Source organism: Grus americana, chromosome 1, assembly GCF_028858705.1.
Source record: "Grus americana isolate bGruAme1 chromosome 1, bGruAme1.mat, whole genome shotgun sequence".
NCBI classification, from domain to species: domain Eukaryota; kingdom Metazoa; phylum Chordata; class Aves; order Gruiformes; family Gruidae; genus Grus; species Grus americana.
Window position 1 is genome coordinate 181,898,796 of NC_072852.1, and position 20,854 is coordinate 181,919,649.

At 39.5% G+C, this 20,854-nt stretch overlaps 1 long non-coding RNA gene across 1 annotated transcript; it reads left to right on the forward strand.

Annotated features, from left to right (window-relative positions):
- Positions 1 to 351: 351 nt before the first annotated feature.
- LOC129201841 (uncharacterized) lies at positions 352 to 16,089 on the forward strand. Its single transcript, XR_008575513.1, has 3 exons — positions 352 to 428; positions 14,360 to 14,490; positions 15,927 to 16,089. It is a non-coding gene; the product is annotated as an uncharacterized LOC129201841 (long non-coding RNA).
- Positions 16,090 to 20,854: the final 4,765 nt, after the last annotated feature.

Here is a 20,854-nt window from a genome sequence, read left to right on the forward strand (position 1 = left end):
GTTCTTGGACTTCTCTATATTCTAGCCAGTAAGTACAAACAAGGTTTAAGAATATCTCTAATCTGAGATCTCAGGTGCCCTGCCCCTTCTCTGCATTCACTGAAAATGGAACAAACCAGAGCCATTTAGAAGTATCAGCCTTATTTGTTTAGTTATCTCTCTCTCCAGATTATTTGAATAGTGCTGTGTTGTGCAGATCTTTGTCTAAGATCATACAGGAAGGAATTTTATATAAAGCTAATTTACTTTGTCTACTGCAGCAAATTACAATAATGAACTGAAAAACATTCATGACAATTTAGTTAGTTTCAACTTGTTTGTCACTGCACCCACGCAGTTCTCTGTTTCTTCAGACTGACCATGTACAAGCTGCAGTTGTGCTGAAGGATGCCACCCTGAAATGGCTACTCAAGAGTCATTACTCAAAGGTAATTGTACAGCTGAAAGGTGTTCAGTGCTGACAGCACCCTCCCTCCTTTGCCTCCCCTCCAATTCCCCAAGCTGCTACAGGAAACGCTAGCTACATAGATAGTCCCAGGAGAGTTGCTTTGCTTTGCTATGTTCATGCCAAAAGACAGCACCATTTTTGCCTGAAGTTCTCTTTTATGACATCTACAGATCAGCATAAAGTACCCTGCAAAATTAATTGAATTCTCCAATAATTGTTTTAAAGCCAAATGCCATATAGAGCCTTAAGATATATATGCATTTTCAAATGTCTTTGTAGCCTGATTTGGGCCATTTACCTCATGAAATCTCAACTTAAGTCTGAGTGCATTAATGAAAATGTGAGTCAATGTACATTTTTTTTTTCTTTTCTGCTTTTCTTTTTTGATGTGGATGCTTTTATTTTCTGCTACAGTGAACATGTTTCTTAGGTTTACTTGATTTGTCCACCTGTTGGTGACAATATGAGCAAGGATGGGGGAATAACAGTGGGTAGATATAAAGAGAAAAAGAATTGTGTCAAAGAAGATTAGGAAGAAGTATACAGACACAGCAAATTCAGCCTGATAGATGTAGGAGATTTAATAGAGCAAGGAAATCAAAGTTTAGTTCTCCAAAGCTGTCTAAACTGGGGACAATACTCTTCTGCAGTGTACTGCACTGGTTCCTGCTGCACAGGTTCTCCAATTCCTGCACACTGAGGGGGTCTGCTGTCATGGATGTTGTGTTAAAATTAAGGAATGGACTCACTGCACTACCACTTAGTATAAAAAATGTACATCTGTATCTCCTTATACAAACTGAGGGGTGAGACTGGTCACAACCAGCTTGGATCGATGAAGATACAGTGAGGTGGACATTGTGGCATTTGGAGGATTGCAAGGAGCTGAGCACCTACTGCCACATAAAATGAACAGAGGTGTTCCTGCAGAGATAAATTCTAAAGTGGATCAGAAATGTTAAACACTTGATTTGGCAGGGGAGGGGTGGGGGGAGGAAAAAAACAGGAAAAAACAAAGGTAATTTGTGGACAGAACGAGTTTTAGTGCGGAGCAGTCCCTGTTACGGTTATATAACACCCACCGAGGGCAAGTATTTGAATGTAAAGTACCAGAAGTTATCGGCTACATTTACATTAATAAGTAATTCATTCCAATGGGGAAGGATCAGGATATGAAAGCAGGTCATGTTGGCATTTACATCAGCCATACCTGAAGTCTGGGGTTTTGCACTGGACTTAGCATGATTTCCTAGACTGAACATCCCTGCCTTGTGTATGGCTCAAAGCAATCCAAAGGACTAGTCACTATTTCACACCCTTATGTCCATCATGACATAGGGGCACATTTGGTGTATACATGAAGTCACACTTTGTGTTTAGATTCCTGTGAAAGAAATCAACTTTGCAGTGGCTGAAACTACTCTGAGCTGAATCACATGGTTTGCTCTAGAACAAAGCCCTAGATATAATCATTGTTTAACGTTTAACAAATGCATAAAAATTCATAAATCTGCTGTCGATAGCAATAGAACAGATTCTTCATATATCACAAGGCGTGTCTAATTGTAAATCCAGCTTCAATGAATTATTCCTAATTATACTTGAAAAAATGAAAAGACAGTCAAGCTCCATTTGAAGAAATTGATCACCAGGGCTAAGAATTACACTATATATTCTGTTTTCCCTCATGTGCCTAGTCTACCTGAAACAAAGCAGATATTATATAATTGCAAACATTTATATAAAAGTATTATATAAATGTAAACATTAATTGGGGTTATGTTAAACTTTTTTTTTTTAAATTTCCCCATCTTCATCTGTTTGTACGTATGCATATAGGGTTTCAATACACTCTTTTTTAGTAGTAATTCATTAAATTATTCATTTGAAACAACGACTGTGCTACATGGTGCTAGAACTGTTAAGTCATAGGCGTTGCTGAAGAGTAAGTGGTAATATTATACATTCATTCTTTTTATTTATTAATTTAGCAATTTTATTTTTCAATGCAGTATGTTTCTCACATATTTTGCATTCTAGATCTTCTTTTATTATGCCATTTCCTCCTTCTTTTTAAAGCACCACTAATTCACCTCAGTGCAGCAATAATGAGTAACTGGGAAGGAGTTTGGAAGGGGAGAGAGGGAAAAAGAGAGCTATTGAAGTAAATGAAGCATTAGCCATGACTGCTGCACACGCCAGTGTCTGTTCCTGAACTAGCGTCATATCCTCTCTTCTGAGCATTAGAAGGATAACTCATTTCCCAGAGCATTCCATGCTCAAGGGCAATAGTTACCTTCACCACAGAGAGAATTAGCACTGGCTGGTATCATTTTGGAAATATGTAGCAATTACTTGCAGCAGAAACTCAGATCTCAGAATCCCTTAATGAAGAATGATAAAGAGCTGAGCTCAGAGATGGTGGCCCAGAGCTGCTAGGTTCGCTGTTCTACACCGTTGGTTCGCAGAATCCCCATGCAGATCATCTTCCCTTTTTCTGTCTTTCCTCCTCCTTTCCACCGGTCTTTACAATCTGATCAACTTAGCATCTCAGCTGTATTACCCTTGTCCTTTGCATTGTATTTACTTATGATTGCATTTGGCTCATTTTTTTTGACTCATCATAACTTAAAAAATGAAAATGTTTAAATGAACTTGTGCTGGTTTTGGCTAGGATAGAGTTAATTTTCTTCATGGTACCTATTATAGGGCTATGTTTTGGATTTGTGCTGAAAACAGTGTTGATAATATAGAGATGTTTTAGTTACTGCTGAGCAGTGCTTACACAGAGCCAAGGCCTTTTCTGCTTCTCACCCTGCCCTGCCAGTGAGTAGGCTGGGGGTGCACAAGGAGTTGGGAGGGGACACAGCCGGGACAGCTGACCCCAACTGACCAAAGCGATATCCCATACTATATGATGTCATGCTTAGCATAAGGGGGCTGGAGAAGGAGGAAGGAAGAGAGGGAGGTGTTGGAGTGATGGCATTTATCTTCCCAAGTAATTGTTATGCATGATGGAGCCCTGCTTTCCTGGAGATGGCTGAACACCTGCCTGCCCATGGGAAGTGGGGAATTAATTCCTTGTCTTGCTTTGCTTGTGTGCGTGGCTTTTGCTTTACCTATTAAACAGTCTTTGTTTCAACCCATGAGTTTTCTCACTTTCACTCTTCCAATTCTCTCCCCCATCCTGCTGAGGGTGAGTGAGTGAGCAGCTGCGTGGTGCTTACTTGCAGGCTGGGGCTAAGCCGCCACAGAACTACATTGTACTGTTTGCTGCCTTGCATAAGCATGCACTCTTCCTTGTTTTTCTCGGAAGTTCCCAAGGATAATTGCCTTTGGTTTATGTTATTTGCCCTTCTATAATTCACAATGAAAATTTATTTTACTTTGAAAATTTTAAGGATGTATGAAAGCTATGTGTAGGTGTAAACTCCTGCAACTAACCAGGTATGTTGGGGGTAGCATAATAGATAGACCTCATTTGGAATTATGCCATTTGTGATAAACCAAATAAAAACGATCACTTCTAAATATGTGAACTCTCTAATGGCATTTATTTTCAAACTGATTCACAGCAAATCTTAAGACTGAGGCTGTGTATTTGATCTGGCTGAGCTGGAGTTAGTTTTCCCCGCAGCAGCCCTCACAGTGCTGTGCTGTGCGTTGGTAGCCAGCAAGGTGTTGGTAACACACCGGTGTTGTGGCTGCTGCTGAGCAGTGCTGGCACAGCACCAAGGCTGTCTCTGTGACATTTGTCCCCCCCCTCACCAGCAGGCTGGGGGTGGGCAAGATCTTGGGAGGGGACACAGCCAGGAGAGCTGACCCAAACTGACCAGAGGGATTTTCCATACCATATGGCGTCTGCTCAGCAATAAGAAGCTGAGACATAGGGGGAGAAAGTGGGGGGCATTCGTTTTTTTCGACATTTGTCTTCTGGAGCAACCACTATGGGTACTGAAGCCCTGCCTCCCAGGAAGTGGCCTGACATCACCTGCTGATGGGAAGTAGAGAATAATCTTTTGCTTTTGCTTTGCATCTGTGCAGGGCCTTTTGCTGTATTAAACTGCCTTTTTCTTGACTCATGAGTTTGGGGTTGTTTTTTCCATCTTATTTTTCTCCCTTCCCTGTCCTGCTGAGAAGGGGAGTGATAGAGCGGCTTGGTGGACACCTGGCATCCAGCCAAGGTTAAACCACCACAGGCTAATGCCTGTTTCTCTAGGTAAGTTTAATTTTTACATACTGTTATGAAGGTAGCTTTAATTGAAAAAAAAAGTGCTCGAAGGAATGTCTGAGAAATACCACAGATAAATATCTACAGAGCTTTGAATGGATAGTTGCTTGGCACTAGTGCTTTTCTTTCTGAAGGGACCTTGGAGGCTCTTGTGTTTGAAACACTTGTGATTAGAGATTATATTATCATAAGCATACTGGTGTCTCAGGCGTACAAATTTCATTGAGCTAGGGACATGTTGCAGAATGGCTTGCAACTGGACTTCATGTCACTGATCATAGCCCTCTGAGCCCAGCAGTGCAGCCAGTTTTCAATCCATACTACTTTCCACTTATCTCATCCATACTTCCTCAGTTTATCTATGAGGATGTTATGGGAGACAGTCTTGAAAGCCTAACTAAAGTTGAAATAAGCAACAGCCACTTCTCTTCCCTCATCCACTGAGATAGTCATCTTGTTCTGCAAGGCTACAAGGTTGATCAGGCATGACTTTCCCTTTGTAAATCAATGCTGACTACTACAATCACCTTCTTTCCTTTTATATGTTTGGAAAAGGTTTCCAGGGTTTTTTGCTCCATCGCCTTCTCCAGGGCTGAGGTGTGGCCAACTGAACTGTAGTTCTCTGGATCCTACTTCTTGTCTTTCTTGAAAAGTGGGGTGACATTTGCTTTCTTCTAGTCCCTCAGGAACCTCTCTTGATCACCATGACCTTTCAAAAGCCAATTGAGATTGGCTTCACAATGATGTCAGACAGCTTCCTCAGCATTTGTAGGTGCATCCTACAAAGGCAAAGACCCCAGTGGCTGGAAAAAAGGAAACATCACACCCATTTTGAAAAAGGGTAAAAAGGAGGATCTTGGGAATTACTGACCAGTCAGCCTCACCTCAATGTCCAGTAAGATCATAGAACAGAACCACCTGGAAGTTTTGTCAAAACATGTGGAACACAGAGAGGTGACTAGAGACACCCATTATGGCTTCACCAAGGGCAAATTCTGCCTGACTAATCTAGTGCCCTTCTACAATGGAGTGACTACATCTGTGGACAAGGGAAGAGCTATGGATGTCATCTACCTGAACTTTTGCCTCAGTCTTCACCAGAAAGTACTCTAGCCACACCACCCAAGTTGCAGAGGGCAAAGGCAGGAACTGGGAGAATGAAGAACCACCCACTGTAGAAAAAGATCAGGTTCAAGACCATCTAAGGAACCTGAACGTGCACAAGTCCATGGGACCTGATGAGATGCATGCACAGGTCCTGAGGCAACTGGTGGATGAAGTTGCTAAGTGACTCTCCATCATATTTGAAAAGTCATGGCAGTCTGGTGAAGTGCTCACTAACTGGAAAAGTGGAAACATAACCCCCATTTTTATAAAGGGCAAAAAAGGAAGACCCAGGGAACTACAGGCCAGTCAGTCTCACCTCTGTGCCCGGCAAGATCATAGAGCAGATCCTCCTGGAAACTATGCTCAGGCACATGGGAGATAAGGAGGTGATTGGTGACAGCCAACATGACTTCACTAAGGGCAAATTGTGCCTGACAGATTTGGTGGCCTTCTATAATAGGGTTGCAGCATTGGTGGATAAGGGAAGACTAACTGACATCATCTACCTGGACTTGTGCAAGGCATTTGACACTATCCCGCACAACATCCATGTGTCTAAATTGGAGAGATATGGATTGGACAGATGGACCACTTGGTGGATAAGGAATTGGCTGGATGGTCACACTCAAAGAGTTGTGGTCCATGGCTCAATGTCCAAGTGGAGGCCAGTGATGAGTGGTGTTCCTCAGGGGCTGGTATTGGGACCAGCACCGTTTAACATCTTTGTCAGTGACATGGTGTGATCGAGTGCACCCTCAACAGGTTTGCTGACGACACCAAGCTGTGTGGTGTGGTTGACAAACTGGAGGGAAGGGATGCCATCCAGAGGGACCTTGACAAGCTGGAGAGGTGAGCCCGTGCAAACCGCATGAAGTTCAATAAGGCCAAGTGAAAGGTCCTGCACGTGGGTCGATGCAATCCCAAGCACAACTACAGGCTGGGTGGAGAATGGATTGAGAGCAGCCCTGAGGAGAAGGACTTTGGAGTGTTGGTGGACAAGAAGCTCAACATGACCTGGCACTGTGCATTTGCAGCCCAGAAAGCCAACCGAGTCCTGGGCTGCATCAAAAGCGTGACCAGCAGGTCGAGGGAGGTGATTCTGCCCCTCTACTCTCATGAAACCCCACCTGGAGTACTGCATCCAGCTCTGGGTTCTCCAGTACAGGAAGGACATGGACCTGTTGGAGGAAGTCCAGAGGAGGTCCACGAAGATGATCAGAGGGCTGGGGCACCTCTCCAACTGAAACAGTTGGAGTTGTTCAGCCTGGAGAAGAGAAGGCACCATGGAGACCTTACTGCAGCCTTCCAGTACCTAAAGGGGGCCTACAAGAAAGCTGGAGAGGGACTTTTTACAAGAGCTCAACACCCTTTGATTAAATTTCTGGAGAAGCTGCAAACTGCCTTCTAAGGATGATCTGAAATTACTAAATCTGTCCTGAATAGGAAGAAAAGTGACATACTTTTAATTTAAAATTCACTAAAATGCAATAGCTCGATGTAAGAGTACTCATGATATCCACCTACAACAGACTAATAGAAAAATGAAAGAAAGGAAATGACAGAGTTGATCCCTAGGAATTGTAACTGCTTTAGGAGAGTTGATAGCATTGCTTTAGCATTGCTAATCAAAAGTAGTTGGGCCATGGTATTAAAGCACTAATATTTCATCATAGAATCATAGAATGGTTTGGGTTGGAAGGGACCTCAAAGATCATCTAGTTCCAACCCCCTGCCATGGGCAGGGACACCCTCCACTAGACCACGTTGCCCAAAGCCCCATCCAACCTGGCCTTGAACACTTGCAGGGAGGGGGCATCCACAACCTCTCTGGGCAACCTGTTCCGTATTTACAATGTTTGTAACTTTGGTTTTGATTTTAATTCTATTACTAATTGTATTACATGATAGTAACCTTCAAGAAATGATTTATAAAAATTAGTCTGATTTTGGATGCTGTTAAATAATGTTAATTTTGTGTTCTCTCTTACATTCATGCTCTGCCAGCATTTTAATGTTTGTGGAGCAAATGAATAATTTCTAAACAGTGCTAGAGGGGCACTGTGTTAATTCTTTGAGAGAGAAAATCCTTACAATTTTAGTATGCCGCAAGCACTGCTGGTTTATGATAAGGTCTTTGTAGAAGTGCAATAAAGATGATGGCTTAGTTAAAATACTATCAATATACTTGGTTAGGAAATGAAAACCCCAGTCTTTCATGCCTTGTATTTAAATGAGTGAATCTTCCTATCTTTCCTTTAAAGAATTTCAATGTATACATGGGTAACCTGTTATGATGGTTTTATTTTTGCTGTAATTTTTTGAATATAGAAATATTGCTGGCAGTAAGAGTCAACCCTCTCTGAAAGAGTCCTGTTCTGAAGGAAGGGTGAATATACATTGGGATGAACAAATACCACTGCAGATATCTTTTTAAATTCAAGTGTAAATACAAATGCCTATGCTCATACAAAACATGTAAAAGTAGAGTCTACTAAATATCTTCATGCTTTGTGAAAGCATTCAATAATATGCAAAGCTGAATAGATTATTAAATAAATAAATCAGGACAAGTCATGTAAGATTCTTCTTGCAGATTTTGTGTTCCATCACGTGTTCTTTGCCCATAGGTTTCAGCAAAATGTGCTAATGGCATGTGGCACTAATATAGAGAAGAGACTACATAGTTTACTTTCCTGTGGCTGCTTTTGACTGCAATAGACTGTTTGAAGTGTATGCAGGTAGTAAGTGCAGAGAGAGCACAAGGATTTATTTGACTGTCCAGGAGAGTTCAATTATCTTTTTGTGGATCTCTCATCACATGTGTAAAATATGGGTGTAAGTAATTTGATCAAAGCTGAGCAACAGCACACCAGCAGCACTGTGACAGGAGCTTTAGATATAGCTGTACGTTATGTATCATCATTTTTTCTTCCCACTAAAACCTAATGGGATGGTATAGCTTTGTATCCCTGCTGATAAGGCCTTGTACGCATTCTGTATGAGAATGTGCATTTTGAGTATGTTGTCCTTCTGGACTATATAAATAAAAATTTTGAAGGCAGACATGAGTGTCCTCATTTTAAAGATTTCCTTTTCCAATAAGAACATTTTTTTCAGCAAGTAATCGGTAATTTCAATACAGTAAATTCTAGCTATATTGATTTGTACTCCTAGGTCATTTGAATGCCTTAAAAAAATCCCACTCTTGATATATCTAAAATATTGCTGAAGATTGTTATAGATTCTGTCACGCGTCCCTATAATATTTTTTAAAGTCACTTAAGTAGTCAGTTACAATATGAGTTGTCTGTATCCTGATGTTTTCCACAGATGATGTTGGCTCACAGTCATCCATTTATAAGTGTATTGAGTCTTCAGCCAGATATTGAACCTGGATGTTATGTTGCTAACAGTTCCACTGGCTCCTACAAATGTTGTTATTATTTTCTTGACTTCTCTGGTGCCATACCTTTGACCTTCTATTTATTTGGTATATTATAATGATTCTGCTACTGTGAGGTAACAGCTACTGCTATTCTCTAGATATTGTCAGGTAGAGTGTTTTTCCACATGATAGTGTGGACAATATTTTCCTGTGACAAGGCAACAATTTTATTTTTTCTCCTCTTATTCAAGGACTCTTTGTGAGCGAGAATGACAAAATTAACATCTGAAGAGCTGGCATTTTTTTCACTGTCCCATCAATCTTCGTGAGATAAATGCTTGGCAGATTCTGAAGACAGAGTATGTTAAAACAGAGACAGTTATAATATTAATATAAAATGTAGTCAAAATGTAATTTTTTTTAAAGACATATATGTAAGTGCCACACTGAAGAAGGCAAGTAGCATTAGGTTCAGTTTACACACAGAGAAACAAATTTGAGAAGTAGTGGGACTTGCCCAAGTTTATGCATGGGATTGTAAGAAGCCAAATTCACTTTCCTGATTTTCTATGGAAAAGATAACTTGATGCTTAGTTAGATCTGTCACAGAATCACAGAATTGCTGAGGTGGGAAGGGACCTCTGGAGTTCAGATAGTCCATCCTCGTGCTCAAACAGGGTCGGCTACAGAAGGTTGCCCAGGAAGTTTAAACACAATAGTAATTCTTTGAGGCTAATGTGTTTTTCCTACCTGGAATTCAGTACTTCAGAAGATTAGACTACACTGTTAGCAATAATTTGTGCTATGCCACCATTTTCTATTGTAGTTAGATACGGCTAGTTTTAATATTTCTTCTGTGTTTGTCATCTAGGAAAACTCAATGAGCACAGAGTAGCAATCAATTGAAAGTAAATAGGTATCTCTGACAGTTTAAAAGAGTCCCAAAGAGGATGACAGGAGAATGGTACAAGACAATAAATAATTTATAGGTGGAGAAAATTAATCAAGAACCCCCAATTCCCTCTGTCCCCACACGCAGGTGCTCAATTATAGTACCTCTAAGAAGAGGCAGGAGACCAATAACCAAACATCTGTAACATAAATGAATTTAACTATTAGGGAGGAAAGTCTTGAAACATATAAACGCACTGAAGTAACCAAACCAAATTACAATACAATGTACATTTGCTTTGTATAATGTCTTTCATTATGCTATTTCCCAGAACTCTTCACATAATTAAATAATATAAATGCTATAGAGTATAAGTGAAATACAGCAGCAGTGGAGAGATTTTCTAATGGAGGCAGAGAATGTATTCATAAGCTAATTCAAAGAAATGAAAAATTTAGAAAAACAGAGATAGAGAAATTCAAAGATGAAAAGTTAGTAAGTTAGGCCTTGGCATTGGATGATTAAAATGAGTGGAAGTCATTGCATTGTCCTCAATGGAAGCAGTATAACTCCATAGGGTAACAAAGAGTTTGCTGAAGGCAGTGGAAGCATTGATGGAGAAGAGTAAAGACAAAGACAATGACAGTGATTGTTCAGAAGAGGGAACAGGAAGAGGAGCAAATAGATATGTGAGGTCCCCAAAGAATTTTGGAAATAGTTGCCTGTCTCATTAATGGTTTTCTTCATTTTGATGCCTGCATAATGCAGATGAAATAAGTGAATTGAATTAACAGACCTATCCCAGTTTAAAGCACAGAAGGGACCTAACAATGCAGTTCAAAATGGTTCCTAAAATGGCTGTTGATCCATATACATGTAGGAATAGTCCTTTCTATTCCATTTGTACCTCTGCTGTTTTATAAAGCAGTAGTGCATGAATCCACCTGGAACATTGCTTGTGACTTTTGAGACTCCCAGGGCTAATTCAATGGGTTGCTCATCTGGTTGCTTCAATGTTAAAACACAGTTTGGCTGTTGCTACTGCTATTGAAGACCATTTCTGTTTGACTCCTGACAAATGAGGTAGGTAATAGCTTATGTAACATAGCTGTATTTACTCATCTATTTTCTTTTTTTTTTTAATTGAATAAGGAATAAGGTAGTCATACGTATAGTTTTTTATGTGTCTTGACTTTATATAGACATACATATATATGTAATTAAATTCAAAGCTTATTTCCCAATTTCTTTAGATGATACCATTTATGATTCTAGTTCCATATTATTTTGGGCAGGTTCTTCAAAAACATTCCATAATACTCAGTGATCTGTCATTTTTGCTTTGCATTGATATTTCTCTGTCAAAAATACTTTTTCCTACTCTTCCCTTTTTTTTGTTTAGTAACCACATGGAGGTGGATGATTCACTTCTCTGGTGAAATATAATTATTTTTCATTTCTTTCTAAGGATCCCAGAATGATTCATCTCTCTCTCTTCTCATTATGGCTTATAAAACTATTATTTTCCTCTTAGGCAAAATGAGGCCTTAGTTGTTGTCATCAAAATCTTACTATTGTTGTGCTGATGTAGTCATAAGATTTATTTCTACACTATTCAGTTCATGAATCCCACTAATAGATTCATTTGAATGAAAAAGGGTTATGACCTGTAGCTGATGAAGGTACAAGACCCAATTCCCTATTGTTTGACACAACTGATAGTCAATTAAAAACATACAGAAAAGGGAAAAACTGCTATGAGAACAGATTTTATTTTTGAGGTATGCAAGTGACCACCTGGGATAAGAATCAGAAGGTACAGGTCTCCTACATTAACAGATTTCTTGTCCACAGGCAGATTCTAGATGACTATTAACAGTGTTTTATTAAATGCACATTCACCAGTTTTGTGAATATTTTTTTGTACAGGTTTTTTAAAATATCTTTTATTTATAATAGGAACTTCGGAATGTAACTAAACAGCCTTCACATCGCCTTTACTTTTTCAGCATAATTTAGTTGTACCTGTTTTAGTAATGTCAGTAAGGTTGCTTTTTCTGAATAATACATACCTCTTATCCTTCAGAATGTGGATCTACTTATACTGCATTTGTTTAATTTAAATTATATTTCTAAATTTCTTCATCCTTCCCGTTGCTTTGTGTAAATTGGTTTCATGTTGAAGAGTATGCAATTTCACAATTAACCCATTTTTATCCAGTTAACAGTAGGCCAATACTTCTGATTTCATGCAAATAAAATAAAAAAAAGCATCTTTACTTTTATTTGGCATTTTAAAGCAAGGTTTCAAAAGCCACTTCTGTATGAAAGTAAAGACCTATTATAGCTTATATGTAGTTAGACATTGTAAATGGTTGTTTAGCTACAGAATTATTTTTGCATGTGTGTGGTGGGTTGACCCTGGCTGGAGGCCAAGTGCCCCCCAAAGCTGCTCTGTCACTGCCCTCCTCAGCTGGACAGGGGAGAGAAAATATAACGAATGGCTCGTGGGTCGAGAAAAGGACAGGGAGAGATTGTTCACCAGTTCCCATCAAGGGCAAAACAGACTCGACTTAGAAAGAATTCATCTAATTTATTATCAAGCAAAGCAGAGTAGAGCAATGAGAAATAAAACCAAATCTTAAAACACCTTCCCCCACCCCTCCCATCTTCCCGGGCTCAACTCTACTCCTGATTTCTCTACCTCCTCCCCGCAGCGGCACAGGGGGACGGGGAAGGGAGGTGGTGGTCAGTTCATCACATGTTGTCTCTAATGCTTCTTCCTCCTCAGGGGAAGGACTCCTCAAACTCTGCCCCTGCTCCAGCCTGGGGTCCCTCTCACAGGAGACAGTCCTCCACAAACTTCTCAACGTGAGTCCTTCCCATGGGCTGCAGTTCTTCATGAACAGCTCCAGTGTGGGTCCCTTCCATGAGGTGCAGTCCTTCAGGACCAGACTGCTCCAGCGTGGGTCTCCCATGGGGCCACAGGTCCTGCCAGGAGCTTGCTCCAGCATGGGCTTCCCATAAGGTCACAGCCTCCTTTGGGTGCATCCATCTGCTCCGGCATGGGGTCCTCCACGGGCTGCAGGTGGAATCTCTGCTCCGCATCATCCTCCATGGGCTGCAGAGGGACAGGCTACTTCACCATGGTCTTCTCCACAGGCTGCAGGGCAATCTGCTCCAGCACCTGGAGCACCTCCTCCCCCTCCTTCTTCACTGACCTTGGTGTCTGTAAAGTTTCTCACATATTCTCACTCTGGCTGAAAAAGCTACTGCTCCTTTTTTTCCCCTTCTTGACTATGTTATCCCAGAGGTGCTGCCACTGTCACTGATTGGCTTGGCCTTGGCCAGCAGTGGGTCCATCTTGGAGCTGACTGGCATTGGCTCTGTTGGACAAAGAGGAAGCTTCTAGCAGCTTCTCGCAGAAGCCACCCCTGTAGCCCCCTCACTACCGAAACCTTGCCACGCAAATCCAAAACAATGTGTGAACCTTTGAAAACTAGTCCTCAAAGTTCAGCTTCAAGGGGTACTAAACACCTAAAACAAGACTCAGGAAGTCTCGAAAAATATGTGTACTGTCATTTAAGTGTGGGTCCAGGCCCTTCTCCAAACTTGCATGGTGCCATTTTTGAGTGATTTCTGGAATGTAATAGAATTGTTCTTGCCATTTCATTCCTCTCCTTGCAGCACTGATGGGCCAGGTGATGGCATGGCTCTGAATTTGTCAGTTTCAAGTCTATTTTACACATATATTCCAAAAGATCTTTTAGGTGATGCCATATGGCAAACATGGAGCAGATAAGTTGGTCTTGATTATTTTGTAGAACTGAATACCACGTGCTGCAAGTCACTTTAAATACATATGGAACTGGTCGATAGGTATTTTAGGACTCATTTTAACTTATATGGATTTAAATTATGTGGAGCGCTTGCCAAGGAACGTGCATTAGCCTTCCTGTGGATCTGCTCTCCACTGAGCAGTGCTTATGTACTCTACAGTCAGTATTACTATGTAAAAGAATCTTTATTAAGTACCTGTCTATACGTAAAAATGTTTAAAATTCACTGTTCATGTCCAACCTGAAATGTCCTTATTGTCCTCATTTCTTCTTTTTGTGCATAACCAGACCTGCTCAGGCTAAGAACACCCACCTATGTCTTATTGGGGTCTAGAAAGTAGGAGCTCAAACAAGTTGAATTAATCCTATAATAAAATGCTGCTAGTCTGCTTTCTTTTTAAAGTCTAACTGGAATATTTTTTTTTCCTTTCTTCCTCACTTTTCTCTCCCCTGATAGGTAAGTCAATCACTGGAGAAACAGAAGATCTTAGTCCTTCCTATGTTTTAGTACAAAGGAGATGAAACCCAATGTTGCCACCTGCCAGGAGTGCCACCTAAAAACTCAATTTACAGACTATGCAGCAAAGGGTGAGTCAAGTGGAATTGTGTGGAGATCTGAATCCATGTACCTGTGGATACTGTACCGTTGTACCACTGTAACACTGCAGTACTGCAGGAAATGCGCAGGATCAGAAAAAGCATTCTAAGAATAGCTCCATAGTCCAGTTCTTGAAGTACTCCCTTACCAGGGGATCATCATAAGTCCTTGTCTGCCAGCTTTTGTTATGTATTTTATATGGAATAGTCATTGAACAAGAATCGCAGACTAGGCCCAGGAGAGAATTTCAGATCTAAATCCAAAATGAAGAAGGGCACCTAGGTTTTTGGGACTCAAGTTCCAGACACAGTATTGAATTTCAGACAAGTTTAGTGATCAACATTGCCTCATGTCTTATTTTTGGCTTCTTGTTCATCGTATAGGTTTTTTCATTCCCCTTCTGAGATGCTCTTCATGCCTTGTACACAAGTTAAGTGTACTTAGCTCTGAGATTTGAATTTCATTCTGGGAACCAGGCTGAAAAATTCAATGTTACAGTGTATCTATCTAAGTTAGATAGGTACGTAAGTATTTTATTGCATCTAGTCCTCAGTAACATGGCTTATGACACAAAAGAAGTGGCATGGAAAAGATTACCCACACAATATTTTGCAGAGGTAGACAATGCCCCCCTGTTTCACAAGTGTGATTCATGATATTGAATTACAGTTTGACTCATCTGCTTGATAGAATATGTGTTTCTGATTTGATTAGGAAACAGGTTCTCTTCTGAGAGCTTTTCTGCCACCTCTTCAATATTTCTCATCAGCTAATAAATTTCATTGCTTGATTTAAATTGTATGATTCAACAATATGTATCCATATTTATGATTTTCCAATCAAAATTCTAGAATTAGTAACAGTTGTAGTTTGTTCCATTTACTTTGTACCTTCAAGATGTCCCATATTATCAACTTCATTTTTACATCATCATGAAACAGTACAGATTTTCTTTCTTTGGTGGATAATTTCTGTATTTTTTTTTTCCAGTGTACAGTCAGATAGCCTAAATTATGCCAGAGTTACTTTTGTGCTTGCTTTAAGGAGCTGCACAAAGAGGTTATAAAAGTGTTGGGATATGACTCCAGGCAGCCAAGGCCATGGAGTGGAACTGCTCCATTCTTTCTTTAAAGGGAACATACTAAAAGATACCAAAATCAATCTTTACATCTTTCAATCTTTAAAGCTGTGTTTTGTTAGAAATGTAACAAACAAAAAACTCCAAATAAACTCAAACTAGGAAAAAGAGTCTTCCTTTTCAGCCAGCAACTCTTAAATTGAGCAATTTCTAGACAGTCTGGATCCCCCTTGTTCACCTCTGCTGTGAGAAAGTTCCTTGTTTTTCTTTTAAGTCTCTTGGATCCATTTATATTTAAAATTCCCCATTTTCTGTGTTTTTCTCTGACTGCTTCACTGTGTATTTCAGATATTTCATCCAGTGGAGCTTGCTTGGTGACTCCTGAGAAAAGGCCAAGTCTTCTGGGGCAGGAGTCAATCAGGTCCAGCGTAAAACAGCCATAACAAAGCACAAAGGAAAACTTCCTCCCTTAGCCCCAGCAACTTCAATTTTTAACAAACATCATAATGCTCACATAGTAAGTTATAACAAATAAATAACATAAATATTCCTTTTGTTGCAACAGCTCACAGATTTTTTCTCCTAAGAATCTGTAAAGAAGGAATTTCTGAAAAACAAAAAAATACTGAAAAAGGAATTTCTATAGGTGACAGGAATTCATTCAAAAGTGTTGGGGTTTTTTTACCGGTAAAGCCACATTTTCTGTATGTAGAAACATTTTCTTTTGTTCTCTTAATTATTTGTAAGTGTATTTATCTTCATTGTAGCTATAGCAAATGTATGTTATAGCTCTGCTATATGTAAGCAACAATATTCAGTAATGTGGTCCAGTGTTTTCAAAAGAAGTAGCTATTTGGATAACACAGACCTTCTGCTTTCCTACTTAAGAAAATGCAAACTGATTTTTTAAAACAACTTGACTCCAGTTCTCTCTAAAATGGTATTTCTTTAAATTACATCATCTTAAGAACTGTATCCCTTAGCAGCAATAGAAGCTTTTGAAAGTCTTAGCCATGTTGACCAAACTATTATTCATGGAATAAGGGACAAATTAAAAATTGAATATCTTTTTTTCTGAAGTGGTTGCAGAAACAATTTTCTGCTTTTTGCTTGTGCTTATGTTTGCAAACACATCTTACACCAGCTGAAGTTTAACACTGAGAGGGTGTTCTGAATGTAGTCTGACCACATAAACCCAGCCATGGCACAATGTTGATGGTCAGCCAGTAGTCATGACCACCTAAATTAGAAGAAAATGGCTGCATATAGACTTGCATAGGAAAAGACTGAGTAATGTGCTCTGCTGTGTGATCTTTCTGGGGGAAAGATGGATATGAGCTAATCTGAACATTGTACCCCAATTTCGGATGTATACTTACTTATAGACTCCTCCAGCATCAGCAAGAATAGCTGAATAGCATTTGTGCATTTCTCACCCTGCTACTTCTCCCAGAGTTCATTCCTTCTTATCATCAACTTCGATGTGCCCTGGCCTCTCTATAATGCAGATAAATAAATTATCCTTCCCTATAGCAGATTGTAGCTGTTCAAGGTGATACATTTCCTACCACCAAGACAGCATCTTCCTTAGATGTAACATACACAAGTCATCTTGCAGCATAAAACTACAGCTGTCTTACTGAGACTATGGAGCTGGATTAATTTTTCCTCCCTCTAAATCAGATAGACCTCACCAGGGAACTCATTATCTTTGAGGGACCGCTCTAAAACCAAGTTTTGTTGTGTTGGATCTCACCTTGCTGATTCACTCCATTTCTGCCATCAGTATGGTGAGAGGATGAGTGATGTTTTGTCCTGTTTTTGTTTTTGTCTCATGATGATATGATTGAAGCTCTCAAAGGTTGTTTTGAGAAGGGGAAAATCAAAGGACAATTTTACTGAGTTTTGGAAAATGCTAGATTCCAAAATGATGGAGTTACAAAGGACTTTTTCTTTTGAAGTATGGATAGGCAAAATGTCAAATTTTGCTCCTGAGTATCCTACATTTATGCAAATAAAAACATGAGGATCTTGACATGAATTACGAAGTAGGGATTTAAGAATCTCAATACACATCCAGCTTCACAGACGGACTCCAAACTATGATGGGACTAGCTCAAATCCCCAGAATATAATGTCTGAACTTAGTAAGGGCCCAGATCTGGATTTGAGTTTAGCAGGTGGAGCCCATCTGTATTTTAAAATCACATTACATGAGTGTACGTGGTGCGTGTGAGAGTGGAATGCTTGATAAGGGTTGCTAACACTCTGAAACAATTTATAACAATACATTTTATAAACCTGTGTGCTCATAGGAAAACTTGACAGGTGGCACTCTAATGGGAGTTTGAACCTGCACAAATTTGCCACCTCTAACTTCGACACTGTTTGCGAAAACTAACCGACAGACCTGACTGGCTTTTCTTGACATAGCTTTAAAACAGGGCATTGTTTCAGAGTGCATTAGCATACACATGCAACGGCAAGACACGCTTGATTTAAATTTTTTTTGTTTCTTGGGTTTTGGGTTTGTGTTTTTGGTGGTTTTTGTTTGGTTTTTTGTTCCCCCCCTCCCCTTTTTTTGTCACTGATGGTGCAGAACCTGCTCCTACTCATCATTCTTTTTTAATCTGGCCCAGCGATGAAACAGACGACTGGGGCAAGCTTGGCAGTTGAAGGATCCAGATGCTAAACTCCAGGATTAATTTCTCTAGCAGAGGCATCTGGGAGTCAGATCCTCTCCCCTGGCTTTCCTGGCAGCTTGGTTTAACCCCCAGCAATCCAAAAGGCTCATTTTGTGTTAGACTAGAAGTTCAGTTATCCTGGCAGGTAAAGGACTGCCAGATTGACATTGTCGAATGAAGGAATTTGTATTTAAATATCAGTGCCTTGATTTTCCCAGCGATGGGAGCTCAGTCACTGAAGACTTCTGTATTTGCTAATGATGCTTTCCTTTGGCATCTTCCTCAGAATGCGACAAAAGAAAGAAGTTGACATTAGCAGTGAAAACAATGAAGGGGAAGGAAAAAAAAATATTCAGCAGTGCTACAATATAACAGGGAATGTAATTCTGATCCATGAAGAGTGAAAAATCAAAGTAGCTTCATTCATTTAGAAATGTAAAATCAGTGTAAATGACACCAGATCAGCATCATTTGACCTTAACCTGCTGCCCTTTTTCTTCTTTTTTTTTTTTTTTTTTTAAGAAGCAACCTTCTTTTATACTTGATGACAGGGAAATAATTTGCAACAGAATTGCAGAATGAAGAAATTTTTCATTCTTCCAGTAAACCTTCTCCTCTTGTAGTAGCAGTACTTCAGGAAAAGTTAGCCCTAAATATTAAACTTAATTCAACTTCTAAATCATGTATACTGTAGTTGCATTGACTATTAGTCATCAGAAGCCCTAACGCAGTATAAACATGGTATGGATTTCCAGTGATAGTATGAGAGTAATGCATTGGCTTTTTAAAAATAACTTAGTTTTACTTTTGTCAAGCAATACAGGTTGAAGGTGCACTACACACTAGGTGACAAGCATGTCATTTCAGAACGATATAATTAGGGATAGAATTAAGATGAAGAATAAAAATGAAAACTAGCACAGAAAAATATTCAAAACCACCTATATGTAATACAGTGAATGCTCAGTTTCACATTTTAAACCAGTTCTTTTTATATCACCATATGTAAAGTAATAGCATGCACGTTTGTAATATCACATCAACTACTGGTGAAAAAAAAAAAACAAACCAAAAAACCCAAATATAGTGTGCATCTCAAAAACAGGCAGAGTTATGTTCAAGTAATTTTTCGTCTTCCTGCTAATGGGTCATTCAAACTCATTTTTTAATATCTGCTGATGAATACTAACTTTAAAAGAGGAAATTCAGCAAGCTTTGTGGAACAGTGTGAAAAACTGGAATTGAAAAATGAAAATTAAACTCCATAGTCAACATTTTCAGCACAGAGAGAGAAGATGTTCTTAAATGTTGCATTTATTTTAAAGATTTATTCTGCTGCTTCTAATAGCATTCTTGACCAAACGAGTACCAGAAGTGCTCTGTGGGAGAGGAGTTATAATCCAGCTCTGGCAGAGGAGGGAGAAGGCTACAATTTGGGATTTCTCCTTTGCTTTCCTGGATGGGTACAGTCTACCCAGAGTGTACAAGTAAATTCATTACTCTGAAGGAAATGAATGAACTTATGCTCATTGTTTCCACATTTGTGCTGTATGCACACTTCAGCTAGCATGCAGTCAAGGTCAGATTGATTTTACTTAACAGATGATAATTATGTGTATGCAGTGTAAGTAGTGTGTCTGCTTATGTGTTGATCTGAAAAGTGATCTGAGACTTTTTTGGCAACAATCAAGCTCTAATATGATGCCAAGATCCATGACCTATGGTTCGTTGGTGGGAGCACAGGTCTTAGAGTTATTCGTGAGCAATCAATTACATGCTCTTGATTAGAGAATTTTGGAGTATAGCTTTGGTCAAGGCCTTGTCAAGTGAAATAGACCCAAGAAATGATGGATCAGCAGAGGGATTAAAGTCTGGTCTAAAGAAATACATTGAGGTGTCTCTGGGGATAATCAGACCTTTACTCCAATTAAGAAAAAGTCAGCGGTATTATATATGTGAAAAGAACATGAATAGTCTCTAACCTGTGTTCATGTCACCTTGTAAAATTAGAGTTTTCTTGCCTGGGGCAGGATCCTTTACAGCAAGTATGCTGCAAAGTGGTATTAAGTCACCTGACACAATTGCTTATGGGCCCCCCCAAGCACTGCCATTATGGGTGAGATCCTGACCCCACTGAAATCGAAGACAAAATTCCCACTGACTCCATTGGTGCCATGATTACAGGGTTTTACCTTACAATAAAATTTTGATTTGCAGTAGATGTGAGTCTTTGCAGGTTGGGTTTAACAGGAGAAAGAAACTCCAGTGCTTCTCATTGAAAAGGGTTTAACAGTTAATTGTTTAGTTTAACATAATCTGTAGTTTTAATAATCCATAGCCAGTCTCAGGTATAGGAAAGCAGAGATAAACAGATACAAAATTTGGTGAGAAAGAAGCTCCATGATTTTTAATTTTTAGGAATTCTTTTTGTCCTTTTTTTCAAAACTGCTGCAACTCACATTGATTTTCTCTTTAGAGCGTCCTGGTAAAAATGTCAGAGAACTTGCAGAGAATATAAAGTCACAGAAAGAATACTCCTCTTAAGGAGATCACTTTTGCCAAATAAAACAAGAAAAAGCCTTGTCACTTTTT